The sequence below is a fragment of the Takifugu rubripes genome, unplaced genomic scaffold (genome assembly GCF_901000725.2).
Source record: "Takifugu rubripes unplaced genomic scaffold, fTakRub1.2, whole genome shotgun sequence".
In the NCBI taxonomy this organism is placed as follows: Eukaryota; Metazoa; Chordata; class Actinopteri; order Tetraodontiformes; family Tetraodontidae; genus Takifugu; species Takifugu rubripes.
This window is the reverse complement of record NW_021821639.1, coordinates 336,778-357,177: the sequence shown is the minus strand read 5'-3', so window position 1 is coordinate 357,177 and position 20,400 is coordinate 336,778. Positions and strand designations below refer to the sequence as shown.

Genomic DNA, 20,400 nt, shown 5'->3' with positions numbered 1-20,400 from the left:
ATCCTAAAGGTGGATGTTTTCTGAGGCCTGGAGGCTTTAAAGTGGCGCTTTTACCCACTTGTCCTCGTTCTGTTGGAAACTTGATCCAAAAACCTTTTCTGGAGCTTCATGTTCTGCTTTTTTGAAGGAATGAAATGGTTTCATCAGCGCTGCCGGGGGCTGAGCAGGCTTCATAGATCTGAAGCTCTGAGATCCTTTAAAGATCTCCTGGAATCAGCAGATGGGGGTTTGATCCAAAACTGTAAGAATCAGTCAAGCTATCAAATCTTGACTCAGTCCAAGCGTGAACCAGTCCATCCAGAGCTGATTATGGCTCAGCCAGGAGGAAAGCACGGCCTGGGGGGGTTCATATGGAGCAGGCACACTCTGGCTCTATTGCTACTGAAAACAGCCCTTCAGCACAGCAGCCTGAAATACAGTTCTGGAGAACACCTGTTCCCAACAGAACCTGTTTAAAACGGGACCAGTAAAGATGCCCGGCGTGACCACGACCACGGGGAGAGAGGGGGGGGGGCAGAGACAGGCGGTAACGCCGCTGCCCACCGATTCACCTGGAAACAACAAAAACCCCAGCAGCTTGGACCCAATATGGCAGCGTGTTCCTCAGAAACGCTCCTCAAACTCTCCCCACAGCTTCATTGCTAAACAGGATTTGGGTTTTTTTGTCCGTGCTAAATGGAAAGAGTTTGTCCTTTGGTGGTCCAACAGGACCACGATTTGGATGGATGGATGATTTGATGTTATTGAGAATAAAAACAGCTGAAAATGGAAGCGGAGATGTTTCAGAGCACCAGAGTTCAGAAAGAGTTTCTAATCAAACACCGCCTCTTGGGAATGATGAATGGATGGATTTTTATTTAATTTAGACTAATTTAGACTAATTTTAACATCCTTTATGCCAGTTCCATAGAGCGTGCACACACACACACACTAGCAAAGATGATATCCAAACAGCCAAATAAATGGGAGTCAAAAGAAATCATTTAAAGCTCATATGTCAGAGTCAAGGTCGAGGGTTTTCTATGGCCCCCGGGATGATATTGATTTATTATTAGAACCGGCCCACAGGCCGCAGATGTTTTACACAGGCCAATACTACATTTCCCACAATGCAACGGTGACAGTCTGAGCAGGAGGCAGCTTCATTTCATTATTTATCAGTAGTCATTAGCATAACAGCAAAAGTTAACGTTCAGATCCCCATAAAATGGCAAAAGGGAAGGTGGACACTGAGAACCGGGGGTTCAAACAAGGTGGGAGTGGGAGCACATGTTCACGGAGGCAGCTGGGAAACCTGGGTGTCTTCTGTGTGGAGAAAGGGTGGTGGTAATGAAAGAATATCATCTGAGACGGCATCATGAAGCTAAACACAGCCGATCTGTCTCTGAGCTTTGTCCTCCACACGCTTTTTGGTGGCCTCCAGCTCCCTCTGGAAAAACTCTGACGCGGCAAATTGTTCAAAGGGCATTCTGGGGTCAGAGAGTCCCTCAGCAGCATAAGTCTGATGCACCTTCCTTGAGCAGTAGAAGTAGCGAACAGGACCCTGCTGATAGAAAAAGTGGATGGAAGATCCACCCGTCCCATACCGAGACTTGGGCTGTCCACAGGCCAGACTGTTGTGACTCCTACTCTGGCCCCACCTCCTCCTGGGCAATCAGCTCAACCACCACCACCTGGGCCCTCTCCTGCAGCTGCACCCAATCCGCCCAAACGACTCTGCACCCATAAAAGGCCCCTATGCACTCAGGCCAGTGCTTGATCTTACTGATGTTTTTGGCAACACGTCCCGTGGACCCAGCATCTCTCCAGGCTCCCCAGCGACTCCCTGCGTCTCCCTGCGTCTTCCAGCGACTCCTCTGCAACCTTCCTAGCCCCTCTTCCTCTGACCTCTTCCTCTTCCCCTTCCTCGGACGGATTTCTCCTATCCTCTGGACACTTGGACTCCCCCACAGACTCTCGCCCCTGGATCTCGAACTTGGTTCGTCTGCCGCATCACGCACCAATAGTTTGTCTCGGCCTCTCTCATTTAGTTTCTTCCCTCCTGGTTTTTTTTGCTTCATTAAACCTTCAGAGTTTACTTTTAATTCCCGTGTCTGTCTGCCTTCTTTGGGGTTCCGCCACACTTGACCGCCAGTCCTCTCGAGCGTAACACAGACAGGGTTTCGTCTGTCTCATCTTCTGCTCTGGTCGCTGCTGCTGCTGCTCCATCTCTAGAATGCCCTGCACAATTTTTTCAATGGAATCCTGCGTCAGCGGCGTGGGCAGGGCGGCTGTGGGAGGAGTGACAACAGCCGTCTCCATGGTGACTACAGGAACGCTGGTTGTTTTGCTCCCCTCTGTCAAGGAGTACCACAGCTGTTGAGTCTCCAGGAGCTTCTCTGGGCTGGTGTTCAGAGAACTGGTGTTCAACAGCTTTGCCAGATGCTTCACATAGCGGGATATGTGAAACCTGGTTGTGGGGCGGAGCAAGCTGTTCGGATCGGCCGCAGACCGATGGACCATGTCTGCGTAGTCTGGATCCACAAGCCTCAGGATGTCCTTGTCCCCATGATGATACTGCAGCAAACTATCAACAGCGTCTTTCATGGGAAGAGTCCAGCGTGTGTGGTCCAAGACAAACACTCCACCACCAGTCTTCATGGGTCCAGTGCGGGCGCTCCTCGGCGAGGACTTCAGCGGCAGGGGCAAAGCTCCAGAGACGTCTGGAACACAAACAAAGCAATAATGCATCCTTAGTAACTCATATTATCACGATATGGGCTATTGAGAAAACACATTAATATCCATCCCTTAATAACAGAAAGTGTCATATTTAACACATCAAAAGATTGAGATACACTGACCACAACCTAACTAAATCTATTTATTTTCAATCATTCGAAGGCCTTAATTCCAACATGCCGCTCTGAAAAACACGATTATCGTTGAGGCAGGGTCAAAGACAGCAGGGAGGACGGCGCCGGGCTTCTTCATGTCTACCGGTCGCTGAAAGTTCCACCGCACAACGCCGGTCATGGCCTGGGCCCGGAACAGTTCAGGGGAGACCTGCGTACCCGTGACCCACTGGGCCTGCTGGAAATGGTAGCCCTCCTGCTGAGATGTACCACGGACAGGGATCCAGACGGGGACTTTGGCACCTTCGCCCGCTACGTGGTTTAGCTGAAGGGTCCCTCCGTCCCTGTCCATTATCCCCTCAGACAGTTCTGGGTCACTGAGGCAACCACGGAGGATGTGAACCCTCTGAACGCGCCACGTCTTCAGCATGGATAGGGTTAGGGTTAGCATGGAGCATTTTTCAGTTTGAATGACGGCAAACAAAGAAGATGGCTGATCTCACCTGTCCATCCAGTGGTAGCCGGCCTTTCCCACCCCAGCGTGGCTGTACCTCTGGGCCATTCCTTGCTACATCGGATGCAGGGACCTTTCTGTCTCAGCCTGAACCATCACCCAGGACACAATGAGCCAGTTCTCATTCATCACTGCCAAACTGGACATGGCTCCAGATGCCAGTGTCACCTTCCTCGCCATCTTCCTCGTGTGGTCCGACCTGAAAACCTGCCCCAACGTGCCCTGGAGGAGCTTGGTCAGAGACGGCTGTTGACGCTTGAACTCATCCAGCAGGCAGTCAGTCAGGTAGAATCCGGACACAGACACCCCACCCTTCTTGGTCCTCGTATGGCCCGAAAGCACGTGGCCGATCTTCCATCCTCACGTACTGGCCGATGGTTCTCTGTCCGTACGCCCAGCCTCGGCCTCCCTGACGTTCTGTACGGCGTGCAGATACGCCAGGTGAGCTCGTTCATACTTGAGGTGCATGAGCTCATTCACCTGGTTCGCCATATCGGTCGGTGACTTGCCAGAACGCCGCAGTTCATCCATTACCGACTTGCACGCAGCCTTCTTGTGAGTCAGGAATGCAGGCAAAAGGTTAGTAAAGCGCACGGGCAGCTTCTCCACCCATGGAGGGTTGTCAGGACCAGTTCCTGCGACAGGCCTTGCAGCAGAGTCGCGAGGAAAAGATCAAATACTGGCCACGGACGCTGACGATCACTGGAGGTCTGCCCACGCCTGCAGAGACCACCTGAGGACGAGGACAGCTATGGAGGCACGGCAGGATGTCATTGTTCCTCAACCTGACCGTGATGTGGCTCTCTGGCTTCCAAATGAAAAATGGATGGAGCTGAAAAAAGTTGGGGGACGGGAGCTCAGCCACCATGTCCAGTAGCTCCGGCTGAGGAGGAAGACGCCAAAGAGAAATTGCGTTCCCAGGGTTATGCACTGGTCGGGACCCAGGCCACAACCCAAGTTGTTGAAGCTCCGTCCTCATCCACAGCTTTTGATGTTGTGAGCAGATCCACTTGCTCATGTCGTGGTCAGGGACAGGCATGGGAACAGGAGCTATGGGAACTAGGATAAAGTAAAGAAGACAGTTGAACAACATAAAGTTATCATTACTGAAGAGACAATTTCAGTGCCCCCGCCCTCACATGATATAAACACACGATACAAGGAAACAAACACGCGCCTCGGACACTTGGTTTCATTCCAGAGCTCACACCTCAGATTTTTTCCATGTCAGTGACAAAGAATCGTGTCAATTTGAATCACCCCGGGACACTTTATTATTGTTCAACACCCCACGGAATGGGGGAAATTGACATGGTTTAACATACCACTCTTTTGGTCTTGGGTAGAGTCCGTCAAAGGAGGCACTCTGCCGTCAGAGGTCTGTGCCGTGCAAGAGTCAGGTCCTGAAAACAAGTGCAGACTTGCTATTAAGAAATTACAGTCACTTCACCTGATGACAACATGGAAAGAACAGTCAGCTATACATTACAGAGACATCAGGTTGTTCATCAGCCCTAAATAAAGAAAAGGAAACATACCTGAAGTTGAGTGGGGCTCCTCTACCTTTGTGAGACCCTCTGTCTCTGTCACCAGGAAGGCCAGCTGTGGGGGGAGGGGCACAGGTCTCTTCCTCTTCACACCTGGTGAAGCTGGAACAGCTGCAGGTACGGTCATTTTCAAAAATGAAATGACTTTATTTAAGGCAGCTGCAGTTAGCAGAACACTTGATTGGATGAACAGAATTACAATGTTTTTACCATCAACTAGTGACGCCTGTAGCTCACCGGTATCTCCAGGTGGGGCTTTGGAGCGTGTGGCAGATGGAACTAAAAAGACAACATTAGTTTAGTCAGTTCAGATTCAATGAGTTGTGAAGACGCCGTTATTAGTAGAAATTCAAGCAGCCTTATCGTTACTCCTCCTGCTTTTTAGAATTTTTATGGATGCTCAGCATCTCCCTTTCCATCTCCACGTCCTCCTCCATGGCTGTGTTAAAGACAAAAATACCGGCTACAGGTTATTAGTAGAAAAGAAAAAAACCTTTTCCCAGATTGAACTTGTCACATGAAGGAATGAGCATACCCAGGGGCTCAGCTGGGGCCTTCATGGGATGCTCAGCAGGTGTGGAAGATGTGGTGGACTGCTGCCTCTTCAGCAGGTTCTGCTGCAACCTGGACATTCGTGTACCTGGAACGCAGCGCCTGCCTATGACAAAATCAGCATAGCCATCACCTCTGCTGTCCCAGATCTCCTTCCACCTGCTCTTGGCTCGGGCACCAAATCCAACCAGCTGGTCGTCTTCAGATGAGGCAGTCACTCCATCCCCTCTTCCGGCCTCATAAGTGAGGAGAGCCTGGATTTCTTGGAAACTGAGGGCATAACTCACAAATGACTGGAGGCTGTCCTTACTGTGGCTGTCAGCCATACAGAGACCTGCTGCCTCCTCGCTCTGCACGTTCTTGATCAGATACACGGTGTATCCTACGTCATTCTGCAAAAGCCATCTGAATGACTTCCCTTTATATTTACCAAACTGCAGGACATAGTCTCCCAGCACCTCCATCTTATCTGAGGGATCCCCCCTCTTTGCCGGATGACGGCCAAAGCGTTCTGCCGTACGAGGTCCTCCCTCATGGCCGCAGACTTGTCCTGAGGAGTAGAACTCACCCGTTTGGCTTCATCAGATGGCTCCTGGAGGAGAAACCCAAGAGGCCCCTTGCGGAACACGACCCGAAGTTTCCCAGGGAAAAAGGCGAATTGCTTCTGCATGTTGAGCTGACATAAAGGACAAATGTCTATTAATTTTCTCATTTTTATTAGACACTGATAAAACAGTTCCACCCATTTTTCACATCACACCTGATAAATGTGATCAAAGGAATCTTAGGCCAGTAAAAGATAAAGTGTGGTACCATGTGTAAAGCTCTGTGTGTGTGTGTGTGTGTGTGTGTAGGTGTGTGTTTGTCTGTGTGTGTGTGTGTGTGAGAGAACATGTTGGGGGGGCAGGAGGACAGTATCCCCTCTCAAAGACATTGGAAACAAAAACACACATTTGATGTAATAAAATGTAACACTACCACTACTAATATTACTACTAATAATAATTATAGTAATAATAATAATAATACCGAGATTTCAGTGCCACGACAAGTAAATCGGTTACTTGAATATAAAATATGAACAAGTTCATTCATCACTATCGTGTAATTTAATTTATGAAAAACTAGCTTGACAAGATATGAGTATATTGTAGCATGACAAATACAGTACATTATAATTTAGGGCCAATTATAACACGTTCCTTGCTAATTTAGCACAAAATTGACCACAGCCTATGCACAATTACGAAAAGTTTCCTCATTAATTTAGTAGGAAATCAAGCCCAAACTTACCTTCAGCGAAGTTTACCAAAGAATGAACCAAGAATGGCCGATCCTCCGGAGAGGAGCCGCTCTTCATAGAAACGGCAGAACAGCGCCACGGGATGATAGCGGCCGGAAATATATTGCGTCCGTAGTGGTTTAGCACTACCATTGAAAATGATTGGGAAACGGTTTAGGGCCGTTTAGCTCCCGGCCATGGCACATTGCTTTTAAGTTGATTTTATTTATCGGAGTTGAATCTTGTTTGATTTTTTTGAAGGCGTTTCACCTCTCATCCAAGAGCCGATCTAGGCAGATTTGATGATATGGCGCTCATAGGCTATATAGCCTTTACTTTTTGGGGGGAATGGATTGGAGGCTGCTCCAACATTGAGGTTTGGACGGTGACAAAGCAAAATGGACAACCTCCACCAGAATAAGTGTTTCAAGAAAATAAGTTTGAGTGTATTAACTTCAAAAGGCCATTTTCTTGCACCTGCTCTTGCTTACGGCCATACCACCCTGAGAACGCCCGATCTCGTCCGATCTCGGAAGCTAAGCAGGGTCGGGCCTGGTTAGTACTTGGATGGGAGACCGCCTGGGAATACCAGGTGCTGTAAGCTTTTTGCACTCTTCCACTGGGTCAGCAGAGGCCGCCAGTGTTCCTGATAATTATCCAGCCAGATGTAATTCACTTCTTAAGTACTTCTAACATTGACATTTAATGTTGCACTATTGTACATCGTTTGAGATGTAATATTTAACTAATGTTGCATTGAGATTTAATGTTGCACTATTCGGTTCGATTCCCGGTGTATTCCCTCGGAGGTCGTATCGGGCCTTTCTGGCCTGTGGGACACGTCGTGACTATGTCTCTCGACTGGTCTGGGAACGCCTGGGGATCCCCCCCGGATGAGCTGGAAGAAGTAGCTGGGGAGAGGGAACTCCGGGCCTCTCTCCTTAGGCTGCTGCCCCCGCGACCCTACCCCGTATAAGTGGTGGAGGATGGATGGATGCCAAAATCACTTCAGCATCCAGGTCTGGGAACAGCAACTCAAGACAGATCAAACTTTATGGCTATCGGAGCTCCGCCAAGCCTCTGAAACTGAATTGAATGTATATTTAAATAACTTTAAAACATTTTAAATACTACATCTGCTGCCACCTTCTATTAACACACGATTTATTCTTTTCTGTTAAATGGGGAACTTTCAAAAAGGTGTTTATCCACAGTGATAAAGATAAACTTTAATGGGAAGGTGAATGTTGTCTTGAAGATGTGTGCAACTTATCAGATGTAAAATATATAAATTCATCCATGATTAAACTTATATCTTCAAGGATTATCCACATTAATCTGGATAGATAATAGAAAATATATTAACATCACAATGATTTATATAATGAAAAAACTAAAGTAAATCAGGCCCTTCCTCTTTTTATGGGGTAATTTCTGCCGTTCAGCACACCACCGCAGGAACCCAGCATGCAGGCTTGGATGCAGAGCTTAAAGGAGACAGCAGATGTAAGGAGGAACCTGAGGTTCTTAGGAACCCAACATGTGGTGTCGGGCCCACCCTTGAATCAGACCCCTGTGTGGCGCTGGACAGACTGAGCACAGGCGGAGAGGAAAACACTCCAGATGGGTCAAACAGCTTCTACAGCATCCGTCCCATTGAAGATGATGACCTTGAGCAGGAGAAGAGCCAGTGGGCAACAGATGAGCCTGGTCCATCCACTGTGCTGCAAACCAGGTTATTAACACCTCCTCCTGGACCAGAGCCTGGATTATTACCAACACCTCCTGGACTAAAGCCTGGTTTATTACCAACACCTCCTGGACCAGAGCCTGGTTCATTACCAACACCTCCTCCTGGACCAGACTCTGTTTTTTTCCCAACACCTCCTCCGGGACCAGACCCTGTTTTTTTCCCAACACCTCCTCCTGGACCAGACCCTGTTTTTTTCCCAGCACCTCCTCCTGGACCAGACCCTGGTTTTTTCCCAGCACCTCCTCCTGGACCAGACACTGTTTTTTTCCCATCACCTCCTCCTGAACCAGAACCTCTTTTTTTCCCAACACCTCCTGGACCAGACACTGTTTTTTTCCCATCACCTCCTCCTGAACTGTCTGTGCCGAGTGAGTTCGATGTGCGTCTGACCACGATATCCTCACCGGATATCGGTCAACAAACTTGCCGTGGATCCACCGAGTTTGACTGGCAGGACAATGCGGAGCTCAAACGTTCGTGGCTTCCAGCGAATTCACACGTAAGGAAAATCCCGAGCCGAGATGAGGGCGATGTGCGTCTGACCACAATATCCTCCCATCACACCGATGTCACGACCTTGTCTCTCAATTTCAACAATCCAGGACAATTGTACGGTCCAGAAACGCGCCGTCGATCAAACAAATCCCAGTTTGACTGGCAGGACAATGCGGAGCTCCAACGTCCGTGGCTTCCAGCAAATTCCCGCATATGGAAAGTCCCGAGCCGAGAAGAGGGCGATGGTCCCTCTGTCCCAATTTGTTTTTATAACACACCTGAAGACCTGGCCCCCCGAGACCTGAGTGTCAGGATGTTGGCACTCAAACTTTGCCCCCCGGTGCTGGTGGAGATGCTCCCACTCCATCCAAAATTCACTCCGTCTGTCCTGAGCAGCGGGTGATAGCTGAAGGGGGCGACAGTGGGGTAAAGACAAAAGGAATGGTGTGGTCCCAGGGCACACCCCAGGCTAAGTTCCCCCTTACAGGGGGCGGTGTGGACATCCCAGGGTCAGTGTCGGAGCTCCAGCCCTCCAAGGCTCAAAATATTCAGCCAATGTTAAATCGGTAAGTTTATGGCCCCCACCCTCGCTGGCACTTTATTTCACTTGTGGAGCACTTGGTAACACCTGAGACCTGTTCCTCTTCAGGGGTCTGGAGCAGAGATCAAAGACCAAGGCCGACGACCAACCAGCTCATCCGCCAGGACAGCAAGTAAGTTTTGGGTGTTGAGTTGTTTTTAATGCTTAATTTAATGCTTGATTTAATTGTGTCCATTCATGTTACTCATTCATAAAGTGAATGCCCCGACTGGTCACAGACACATCAACATTTATCGGGTTTAAGACCCCTGACAGGACAAAAACCTCAGGTTTTACCAGACCTCTTGCAAAGATGCTCATGTTTGAAACTAAATCCTTCTGCTCTGACTTTTCAGGTGGGCTCCAAACTGACCTACGCACAGGTCTTGATGATGCCCCCACATAAGCGTGCCCCATTCCCAGACCGTAGCCCCCCCTCCGACCCGGACCTTAGCCCACCCTACCCAGAACAAGATCCCCAACCAGCTGGGACTCGCCGGCCAACTAAGTTGAGATATGCGTGGCTTTGAACAGACCACTATGAATATTTCGTTTTCAGTCTTTACAAAAGAAACTGAACAGAACCTCTTCAATTGCTGCTTTAGGGGATTGTTTTCTTTAGTTTGATGTTTAGGTTTGTTTTTTTTAAATCCAGGTTCTGTTCCCATAGTTTGATTGTTCCAGTCTGTCCAGAATGTTCCAGTGTTTTTCTTTGAACACACCTGCATAATTGATGCTCATAATTCTGATTTCTTCTATTAAAAAGCACTGAGCAATATGTCTGTTTGCATCTTTTTTATCTCATGTTGGTACTGAGTTTGTTAGGCTTTTATTTGAGTTAATCAGGAGTGTTTTGGATGTAGAAACTTCTGTTTGAGTAAAAAGGATTTGTTGATGTACCTCATTCACATTCTGTCCAGTGTGAAATCACAGAATCTGAAAACACTGACTTTGATGAGTGTTTAAAACCATTACAAGTGTTTAAACACCATTTAAACATGAATGTGTGCAGAATATCCAGGTACAGGTGAGTTACTGATGGACGTAAATATGACTGAACAGTCCTAAAGTGTATTTTGCGCTGTGTTTTTCTCTGTTTTTTGTCATAACGTCTTCCACCCAGCAGGGGGCAGAATATCCATAAGGTTTATTGCCCCCGCGCTTGTTTACAATGAGGATGATTTCATTCCTGAGGGCCGTAATGAATAAGATGAATAATACTAATGAAATAATGCGTGTTAGCTGGAGAGTTGATGCACACTTTGGTGTCACTGCCACATCAGTCTTGTTCAACATTGGTCTCAAGTTTCCCTTGCCCGGATGCGGGTCACCGGGGCCCCTTCCTGGAGCCAGGCCTGGGGGCGGTGCACGTTGGTGAGCGCCTGGTGGCTGGACCTCTCTCAAGCAACAGTGGCAAGGAAAAACTCCCCTTTAACAGGAAGAAACTTTGAGCAGGACCAGGCTCATGTAGGGGGACCCTCCTGCTGATGGCCGGCTGGGTAAAGAGAGAGGAGAGGAGGGGAGAGGAGAGGAGAGGAGAGGAGAGGAGAGGAGAGGAGAGGAGAGGAGAGGAGAGGAGAGGAAACCATGACCCAGTGGGGTGACAGAGGCCTGTCAGGTGATCATGTTTCCGGACCCCGGCAGCCTCTGCCTATAACAGCATAGCTAAGATGAGACCTAACGATTAGGCGACCCCCTAAGTATGATAATTTGTCTGTCTATGATAGTAACTGGAACTACTGAATTAGTAACAATAAGCTTTTTCAAAGAGGAAGGTTTTAAGTCTGATCTTAAAAGTAGCGATGGAGTCAGCCTCCCGTACCTGGACAGGGAGCTGGTTCCATAGCAGGGGGCCTGGTAGCTAAATGCTCGGCCCCCCATTCTACTCCTAGAGACTCTGGGAACCACAAGTAGACCAGCATTCTGAGAGCGGAGCGGTCTATTGGGCTGGTAAGGTGTCACTAGCTCCTCCAGGTAGGATGGAGCCAGGCCTCTGAGGACCTTGTAGGTCGAAAGAAGGGTTTTAAAAATTATTCTAAATTTAACGGGCAGCCAATGAAGTGACACCAGTACAGGAGTCATGTGATCTCTTTTGTCAATACCTGTCAGAACTCTGGCTGCAGCATTCTGGATCAGCTGGAGGCTTCTTAAAGAGTTGTTTGGACACCCTGATAATAAAGAATTACAATAGTCCAGCCTGGAAGTAACAAATGCTGGACTAACTTTTCAGCATCATGGTGGGTCAGTAGCTTCCTGATCTTTGTGATGTTCCTCAGGTGAAAAAAGGCACTTCTAGAGACTAATTTAATGTGTGAGTTGAAGGAGAGATTTTGATCAAAAGTTACTCCAAGATTCCTCACAGAGAGACTCGATGTTAATGAGATACCATCTAGACTCTAGATGGTATCTCATTAACCATCTAGACTCTAGATGGTATCTCATTAACATCTCGTCTCTCATATGATCACTCTAGATTCTAGAGTGATCATATGATCTAATCCAGGGGTCACCAACACGGTGCCCGCGGGCACCCGGTCGCCCGTAAGAACCACATGAGTCGCCCGCCGGCCTGTTCTAAAAATAGCTCAAATAGCACCACTTACCAATGAGCTGCATCTAATTTATTTTGTATGCTATTCTTGTTTAAATCACACTTACACATAAACTGGAAATAACAATATATATATATTTTTAAAAATAAAATAGTTCAAAGGTCAGTATGATGCGCGTGACCAAAACGTAGCGTCTACACAGATCACTACGACTAAACAACCTAGCGGGCGCAGCCAAAACGAGGAGATGACTGACCCATAAAAAGATGGCAGAAAAAAGAAAGAAGACAGATCATTTTCACCACGAATGGGATGTCGAGCGTTTTTTTACCACTGTGAAAGGAGCATGTGTTTGTCTTATTTGCGGGGCGACTGTGGCGACGGCGAAGCGGCACAATGTGGAGAGACATTTTACGGCGTGTCACACAAGCTACCATGCTAGCTATCCACAGGGCAGGGCACTGCCAGCAGGAAAAGCCCGAGAGTTAAAGGCAGCTTTGTGCAAACAGCAAGCTTTTTTCACAAGGCCAGTTAAAGCCTCCCAAAAAGCAACCGAAGCCTCATTTAGAGCTGCGCAATTCTTGATTAAAAAGAAGGCGGCATTTTTAGACGGGGAGGTAGTTAAAGAAGCAATGATGTTGATTGCCAAAACTGTACTTGAAGACGAGAAATACGGAACCGACGTGATCTCCAATCTCTCCGATGTTCAACTGGGGGCAGCTACGATGGTAAGAAGAGTGTCTGCGATGTCTGGGAACTTGGCCGACCAGCTGGGCCGTGACCTGGCGAGGTGCAGGTGGTTTAGCCTCCTGTGACGAGTCGGTGGACAGCAGCAGTACGGCGCTGCTGAGGATCTTTATCAGGAAGGTGTTTGATGATTTCTCCACAAAAGAACTTCTCACACTACTGCCCCTAAAGACAACTACGAGGGGAGTTGACATATATAACGAGGGGAGTTGACATATATAACGAGGGGAGTTGACATATATAACGAGGGGAGTTGACATATATAACGAGGGGAGTCGACCTATATAACGAGGGGAGTTGACACATATAACGAGGGGAGTCGACATATATAACGAGGTGAAGGAGTTTTTGGGGGAGAAAAAAGTGCCGCTGGAAAAGCTGGTATCAGTGACTACAGACGGGGCTCCTGCTGTGAGCGGCCGACTACAGCGGTCGACTTGCCGGCTTTCGCAAAATTGCTAAATACGCGCTAGCATGCCTGTTTTAAGCTATGGTAGCGGTATGTTTTACCATGCCCGCGCCCTATAATCTGGAGCGCCTGATGTATGTGTTAAATACAGAAATAGCACCCGTAACTGAGGCTGCAACTTTTAATACGGTGCGCCCTTTGGTCACGAACATACGGTATATAGAACATAGTTTGTGCGTGATATCACTCCGCGTCTGCGCAACCACCACAACCTCCTATCTTTAGTATTGCTGCGCCAACTGGTGGTCTTTTGGGTTGAGGATAACGGTGATCTATATGTAGCTATATGTAGCTATAGCGTCATTGGCCTCCACTCCAGCCACTCCTGGTAGTTCCTCAGAAACACTGAGTTTTTAGTGGATGCACAATCTGTGGAAGCCAACATAGAAACTTCTGAAGAGCCAAAGTTCTTGCAACAAAAATATAGTCCCCAATTAGGTTGTTTTGTTATCACACGACCCCGTCCCCATTATCTGAAGAGAATATAAAAGAATGAGTGGAGACAGAAGAGAGAATGAGACGTTTTTGGCGCGTGTCGCTCTTGATTTTGTGTTTATTTTTGCAGTAAACTTAAAGGAGGCCTTTTCACTTTATGTTTGATTAAATTTAAACTGATATTCCATTCTTGACATCTTTAAATTTACTGTATTCATGGGAGTTTTATTTGGTCATTTTGCTTCTTTTTATTTCCTATTTCCCACATTTATTCATAGTTTTTATTAGATGGCAATAAATCCTATAACATTGAACAGACTGACTAAAGTCAAATGAGCTGTGGTTCCCACCGATAGCCGTCATTCTGATGGGTTTTTGCTGGCTGCAGCTGAAATATTCCAATGCTCCATGTCACAGAGACAGTAAATACTAAACCCTAAAGATTCTGAAGGCATGATGTAAAACAGTAACGTATAATACAGACATTTGAAAAGACAATTAAGACAATGTTTTCATGCTGATAAGAGTGGCCGAGGAGCCATTTAGAACTTTATAAAGATGCATTGTGTGATACCAGGAACTAATTTAACTTCAAGGCGAAGCTGCTTCTGCTTTGTCGACCATCGGCTGATCTCCTGAAAGTCCACCAGCGCTTTTTAAAAACTGAATTTTTCATCTATGGAGGGAGTAGACGGCAGATGTTTCCACAGATGCTCTTCACCAGTGGTCAGTGAGTGATGCAGCAGATGAGCGGGAGGTGACTGGCTACAACCAGCCATGACTCAATGTCTCCAGCCCATAGTGTGGATTCTCTACGAGAGCAGACAGCAGCTTCAGCTCTGAATCCTTCAGCTGGTTCTGACCCAGGTCCAGTTCTCTGAGATGGGAGGGATTGGACCTCAGCGCCGAGGCCAGAGAGCCACAGCTGATCTCTGATAAACTGCAGTCCCTTAACCTAAATAAAGAAGGGAAACTTTTATAAGGTTATAAGTGAAACCAGTATTCATCTGAAAGGTTAATCAAAGGCATGATCTGTAAATATTTAATTTAGTTACAGGTTAAAAAATGATAGTAATATGTAATTACCACAATTCCAACCTCTCAGGTTTGCACTGTTCCAAAGGAGAATATATATTGTTCTGGCCCTCACTCTTCCCAGGTTCTCCCACCTCTTTCCCTCCCATCTCATCATGGAGATCCATCTCACCTGTGGCTGATCTTTAAAGGCACAACCTGTCTTAGATGACTTCCTGTCTCCCTCACCATCTCCCTCCTCGTTGGCTGGTGTCTACCAGGCACCCTCACCTAGTTTTGTCTAATTTTGGTTACCATCTGTCGGCATTTTCATTGTCCTTAAATCAATTTATCATGAATAAGTGGTCCCCGTGTGGCCCTCCCTCCTGAAGGAACTGGGCACAACACACACACTCAGAAAGTGTGAGGACCCTCGGATGGAATAATGGACATTTTTGAGAATGGTGTTTACCTCAGAGTTTCCAGTCGGCAGTTTGGAAAGTGGAGAAAACCACAGAGCAGCTTCACTCCTGGATCCTGCAGCTGGTTCCCACTCAGGTCCAGTTCTCTGAGATGGGAGGGATTGGACCTCAGCGCCGAGGCCAGAGAGTCACAGCTGATCTCTGATAAGCTGCAGTTAATCAATCTGAAAAATGCAGGATGAGGTTATACGGAGCAGGTCTGCATGTTATCTGCGTCAGTACTAAACCTACGTTAGTTCTTAGTTGGGTCAGACCTGAATTCAGGATATTCCAAGGAATTTTTTTAATGTGGTGCATCACAGCAGTGTTGAGAACAGCCTCACTTCACCATCTTAGCAGCTGGTATATAGGTAGAAAAATGAAGACTGACCTGAGCCTCTCCAGTTTACAGTTTGGACTCTCCAGTCCAGAACAGAGCCGCTTCACTCCTGAATCCTGCAACGGGTTGGAGCTCAGGTCCAGAACCCTCAGATGGGAGAGGTTGGACTTCAGAGCCGAGGCCACAGAATCACAGCTGGTCTTGGATAAACTGCAGCCACTTAGACTAAAATAACAATTTTTTTGAGAGAAGACAAATAAAAATCAACATGTACCAGAGCAAAACACAGCTTACAAGCAACAAACCTCTGGTCCTGCACCGGCTTATCTGCCGTATGTTCCTATTTTGGGTTCTTTCAGGGCGGTTGGACAAGATCTACAGCGTATGTAAAGTGTGTGTAGGTCAAAATACCTTCCAAGTTTGTGAGACCACATTTCTCAGTAGCACTCAACTCTTGTCAGGAGTTGGGACAAAGCGACCCACTCCTGATAGCTTGTGGGCGATGCTGCAGCGACCCTGCAATCCCTACACTCTCTGGTGAAACCAAATCAAAGGTTTTAGACACTGCTGGATGCTGGAAGGGTGGCTATAGTCTGGACGCAGAGTTCCCCTGACTGCACATTTCTCCAACAATGATTGGCAGCTGGTGTCACTTGTTCTCCAGGTGAGAGAAGGAAAGAGAGCCACCCCACAGTGTGTTTGATTGCCCCACTGCAAGCTCAATGCTGCCAGAAAACATTGCAGGAGCATCAATTCCCCTCAGGGCATCAACAAGGACCTCAGGAAAAGGTGCAGCTGCCACCTAGTTCTCTACTGTTTTATATTAGATTGTAGAAAATTAGGATTTTTGGTTGATGTCTTAGATGTTGTTGACTAAGAGCAAGTTTTTCTTTAATAACATAGAAAGATTCGATGAGAAGAGCAAATGTATTATTTTATGAGCTACTTCCACTACTATTATATACACATACTTCCATATTGTCTTAGATTGCAAGCTGCATTTATTGCATCGTTCATAGAAAGTCATATTTGTGAGGAGAAAAACTCAAATAAGGTCATTTTCTTTTATGACCATTACAAAAGAAGGAGGCGATGAACAAACAGATTTATCTAAATATTCGTGAAAACCTATGGATGGAAACCTTTTTAAAATGGTTGCATTGTGTAGAATCGGTGTAGAATCAACTTGTTGACTTCTGATTTGGACTCCAATGGAAGTGAGGTGCAACAATTGTGGATGCTGAAAGCTTCAGATCTTCATGAAGGTTTCTGTGGTTGGACTGACCTGCTGCCCCTTTAAGAGGGAGGCAGGTTTGGGCTTCTGGCTGGAATGAAGCCACCTCAGATGAGAATGACTGCAGGCTTTCGGTACCAAGGTTTAACAGGGCGCTCACTTCACACTTGGGCTTTTCTCTTTTTTGGGATGGCTTTTCTCAGGAGAGAAGGGGCATGGCACACTGCAGCAGCTTTCTTTTTGGGGTTTCTAGTTTTCCTTCTGATCTTTAAAAGACAGGAAGAACCATTTTTGATTGGTCTGAATGTTTGGGCGGTTTTGTGGCCAGCCTAAAATAAAACAAGACAGATCTACAACTGATACTTCCTTTCTAGTCATTGATGACCATCCTCACATGGGACAGATTTCCACAACCAATTTAAGACTGCAAATCTGTCCTGTGTGGTCTTTTTTCTGAGAATTGTAACACTACGTTTATAACAAAGATCAAACATGGAAACAGTTATTGTCTAACTAGTTACACCTGGGAAAGTACTGGATCATCTCTGACTGACCTGAGAGTCTCCAGTCTGCAGTTTGGATGCATCATTGCAGAAGACAGTAACTTTACGTCGGCATCTGTCAGGCTTTTGTTCCAGCTTAAGCTCAGCTCCCGTAGATGAGAAGGGTTTGACGTCATTGCTGAGGCCACAACTTCACAATGACTCGTTGAAAGAAAACTACCAGCCAGTCTGTTGTGTATGAAACAGAAATAGTGAGTCAAACTTTGGGATTTCTCATCAACTTATCTGAGAATCTACCTCAACACAAATGTAGCTCATTTCCTGGAAAAGCTAAATTCAACACCGTAGAGCAACAGTTTGAACGACCATCAGATCTGAAATGCAACTGAATTATTCTCAACATTTGTCTTATTTTAGAACAGCTCATAATTACTCAATATTTAAAATGATTATAGCAAATGGTTTAAATAAACGTGCATCTTTTTATCTGTCTATCAGCTCTTTGGATATTTTGCATTTCATGCAATTTGTACGATGGTGCGTCGAGTCTTAATTCAGCGATCCGATCGATGACATCAGAGTCTCTGGTTGCATCGATTGCCCTCAGCTTCTGTTCTATCTGCCTGTTTCCCTTCAAATCATTTTCACTGCACCTTCTGTTGCTAGTGATGAAGTTGCCACCTAACGGGTGTGGAAAGGCTCAAACAACTTTGTGGGTCACATAAAGGCTCCAAACGGAACCGCCACAAAGACCTAAAACACCCATTTAAACCAACGAGGCCGGCTGTTTTTACGTTGAACAAATGAAGCAAAATAGTCACGTGTCATTAGTTAAAATGTGTTTTTCTGTCGTTAGAATACGATGTATACAAACAAACAAAAGTTATTTAATGACATGACAGTAATTTCATGATAGTCAGTTAACTTGTGGCTCCTATTATTCCTGCCTTATGTTGGTTTGTCTGGATTGACCTTTGAACTTATATCCAGCCAGTATTGAACATTTCTGGATGAATTGTTGTTTTTTTTTAATTTATGGACGCTGCAATGGAGATAAAGAATTGAAGGAATGACCACTGGAGGGGGTATTGCTACCTGACATGATCCACTCGCTTGATTTAAACGCCGATGTCCGGCCCCAAAAATCTTTACTTACTCGGCCTTCCTGCAGTTCCTCACAGCTGGAATCAGGCGACGTTGTCCCTCCTCTGAGGTGTTGTACTGCAGCAGGTTCAGCTCATCCAGAACCTCCTCTGACATCTGCAGCAGGTAGGCCAGAGCTGAACAGTGGATCTCTGACAGTTCCCTCTCCGATATCTCCCCAGACTTCAGGAACTTTTGGATCTCCTGATGGACTGACTGATCCTTCATCTCCATCAGACAGTGGAAGATGTTGATGCTTCTGTCTGGGGAGATTTTATCACTGTTCTCCTCCTTCAGGTTGTTGAGGACCTTCTGGATGGTTTCTGGGTGGTTCTCCGTCTGATCCAACAGTCCACCCAAGATCTTCTGATTGGACTCCAGAGAGAGACCATGAAGGAAGCGAACAAACAAGTCCAGGTGGCCATTTTCACTTTTGAGAGATTTCCTTAGTGCTCTCCAGAGGAAGTCATCAAGAGATGTGACTGGATCGTTATTTGTAAACAACCCAGCAAACCAGGAAAAGGGGTTTGGTTTAGAATATTTTAGGAACTTATTTATAACCGCTGTGTCTTTGCTGGTGTAACAGTGGAACATGTAGACGGCAGCCAGAAACTCCTGAATGCTCAGATGAACAAAGCAGTAGACTGATTTCTGGAAGATCACACTCTCTCTCTTGAAGATCTCTGTACAAACTCCTGAGTACACCGACACCTCGGAGACGTCCAGTCCACATCGCTTCAGGTCTTCTGAGTAGAACATGATGTTTCCTTTCTCCAGATGTTCAAACGCCAGCCGACCCAACTTCAGAAGGAGTTCTTTATCAGCCTCAGTCAGTTCCTCTGGTCTCTGCTTTCCTCCATACTTCTGCTTCTTCCTCTTTATCTGAACCATCAGGAAGTGTGAGTAGAGGTCAGTCAGGGTTTTGGGCAGCTCTCCTCTCTGGTCTCTGGTCATCATGTCCTCCAGAACTATAGCAGTGATCCAGCAGAAAACTGGGATCAGACACATGATGTGGAGGCTCCTGGAGGCCTTGATGTGTGAGATGATTCTCTTGGACAGATCTTCATCACTGAACCTCCTCCTGAAGTACTCCTCCTTCTGGGAGTCAGTGAAGCCTCGTACTTCTGTGATCCTGTCAAAACACGAGGGAGGAATCTGATGGGCTGCTGCAGGTCTGGAGGTGATCCAGATGAGAGCTGAGGGAAGCAGGTTCCCCTGGATGAGGTTCACCAGGAGCACGTCAACTGACGATACTTGTGTGACATCAGAGATGAGCTGATGCTTGTTGAAACCCAGTGAAAATCTGCTTTCATCCAGGCCATCAAAGATGAACAGAAGTTTCCAGACAGTCAGATCTTCTGCTCTGATCTTCTGTAATGTTGGATGGAAAACATGAAGCAGTGAGAGAAGACTGTGCTGCTCATCTCTGATCAAGTTCAGCTCCCTGCATGAGAGCGGAAGCACCAGACTGATGTCTTGGTTCTCCAAACCTTCTGCCCAGTCCAGACTGAACTTCTGCACTGAGAAGGTTTTTCCAACGCCGGCGACACCGTTGGTCAGAACCACTCTGATGTGTCTCTGTTGCTCAGATAAGACTTTGAAGATGTCCTGGCACTTGATTGGAGTGTCCTGGATGTTCTTCTTGGAGGTTCTCTCAAGCTGTCTCACCTCATGTTGTGTGTCCACCTCCTCACTTTGTCCCTCAGTGATGTAGAGCTCAGTGTAGATCTTGTTCAGCAGGTTTCCACTTCCTGCTTCATGAGTTCCTTCAGTCACATGTTCACATCTTCTCTTCAGACTCATCTTATGACCTTCTATCACCTCCTGCAGATCACTTCCTGAACATAAGTAAACCAATGATTTCCATCTATAATAAATCATCAACACAACTACAAATTCATGACATCACAAATTAAATCTCATATTGAACAGTTTTACTTTGTTT

General features: G+C 46.6%; 1 long non-coding RNA gene and 1 other non-coding gene across 3 annotated transcripts; one reads left to right on the top strand and one right to left on the bottom strand.

The window, feature by feature from the left end:
* Positions 1-2,403: 2,403 nt before the first annotated feature.
* Positions 2,404-5,454, bottom strand: LOC115248538 (uncharacterized). Of its 2 annotated transcripts, none has more exons than XR_003887367.1 (6): positions 5,431-5,454; positions 5,106-5,334; positions 4,887-5,006; positions 4,674-4,751; positions 3,829-4,407; positions 2,404-2,702 (listed from the first exon to the last, which is right to left on the bottom strand). It is a non-coding gene; the product is annotated as an uncharacterized lncRNA (long non-coding RNA). The 2 variants fall into 2 exon arrangements; XR_003887368.1 differs by having other exon boundaries at positions 5,133-5,334.
* Positions 5,455-7,214: 1,760 nt separating this feature from the next.
* LOC115248568 (5S ribosomal RNA) lies at positions 7,215-7,333 on the top strand. Its single transcript, XR_003887397.1, has one exon. It is a non-coding gene; the product is annotated as a 5S ribosomal RNA (ribosomal RNA).
* The last annotated feature ends 13,067 nt before the right edge of the window (positions 7,334-20,400 follow it).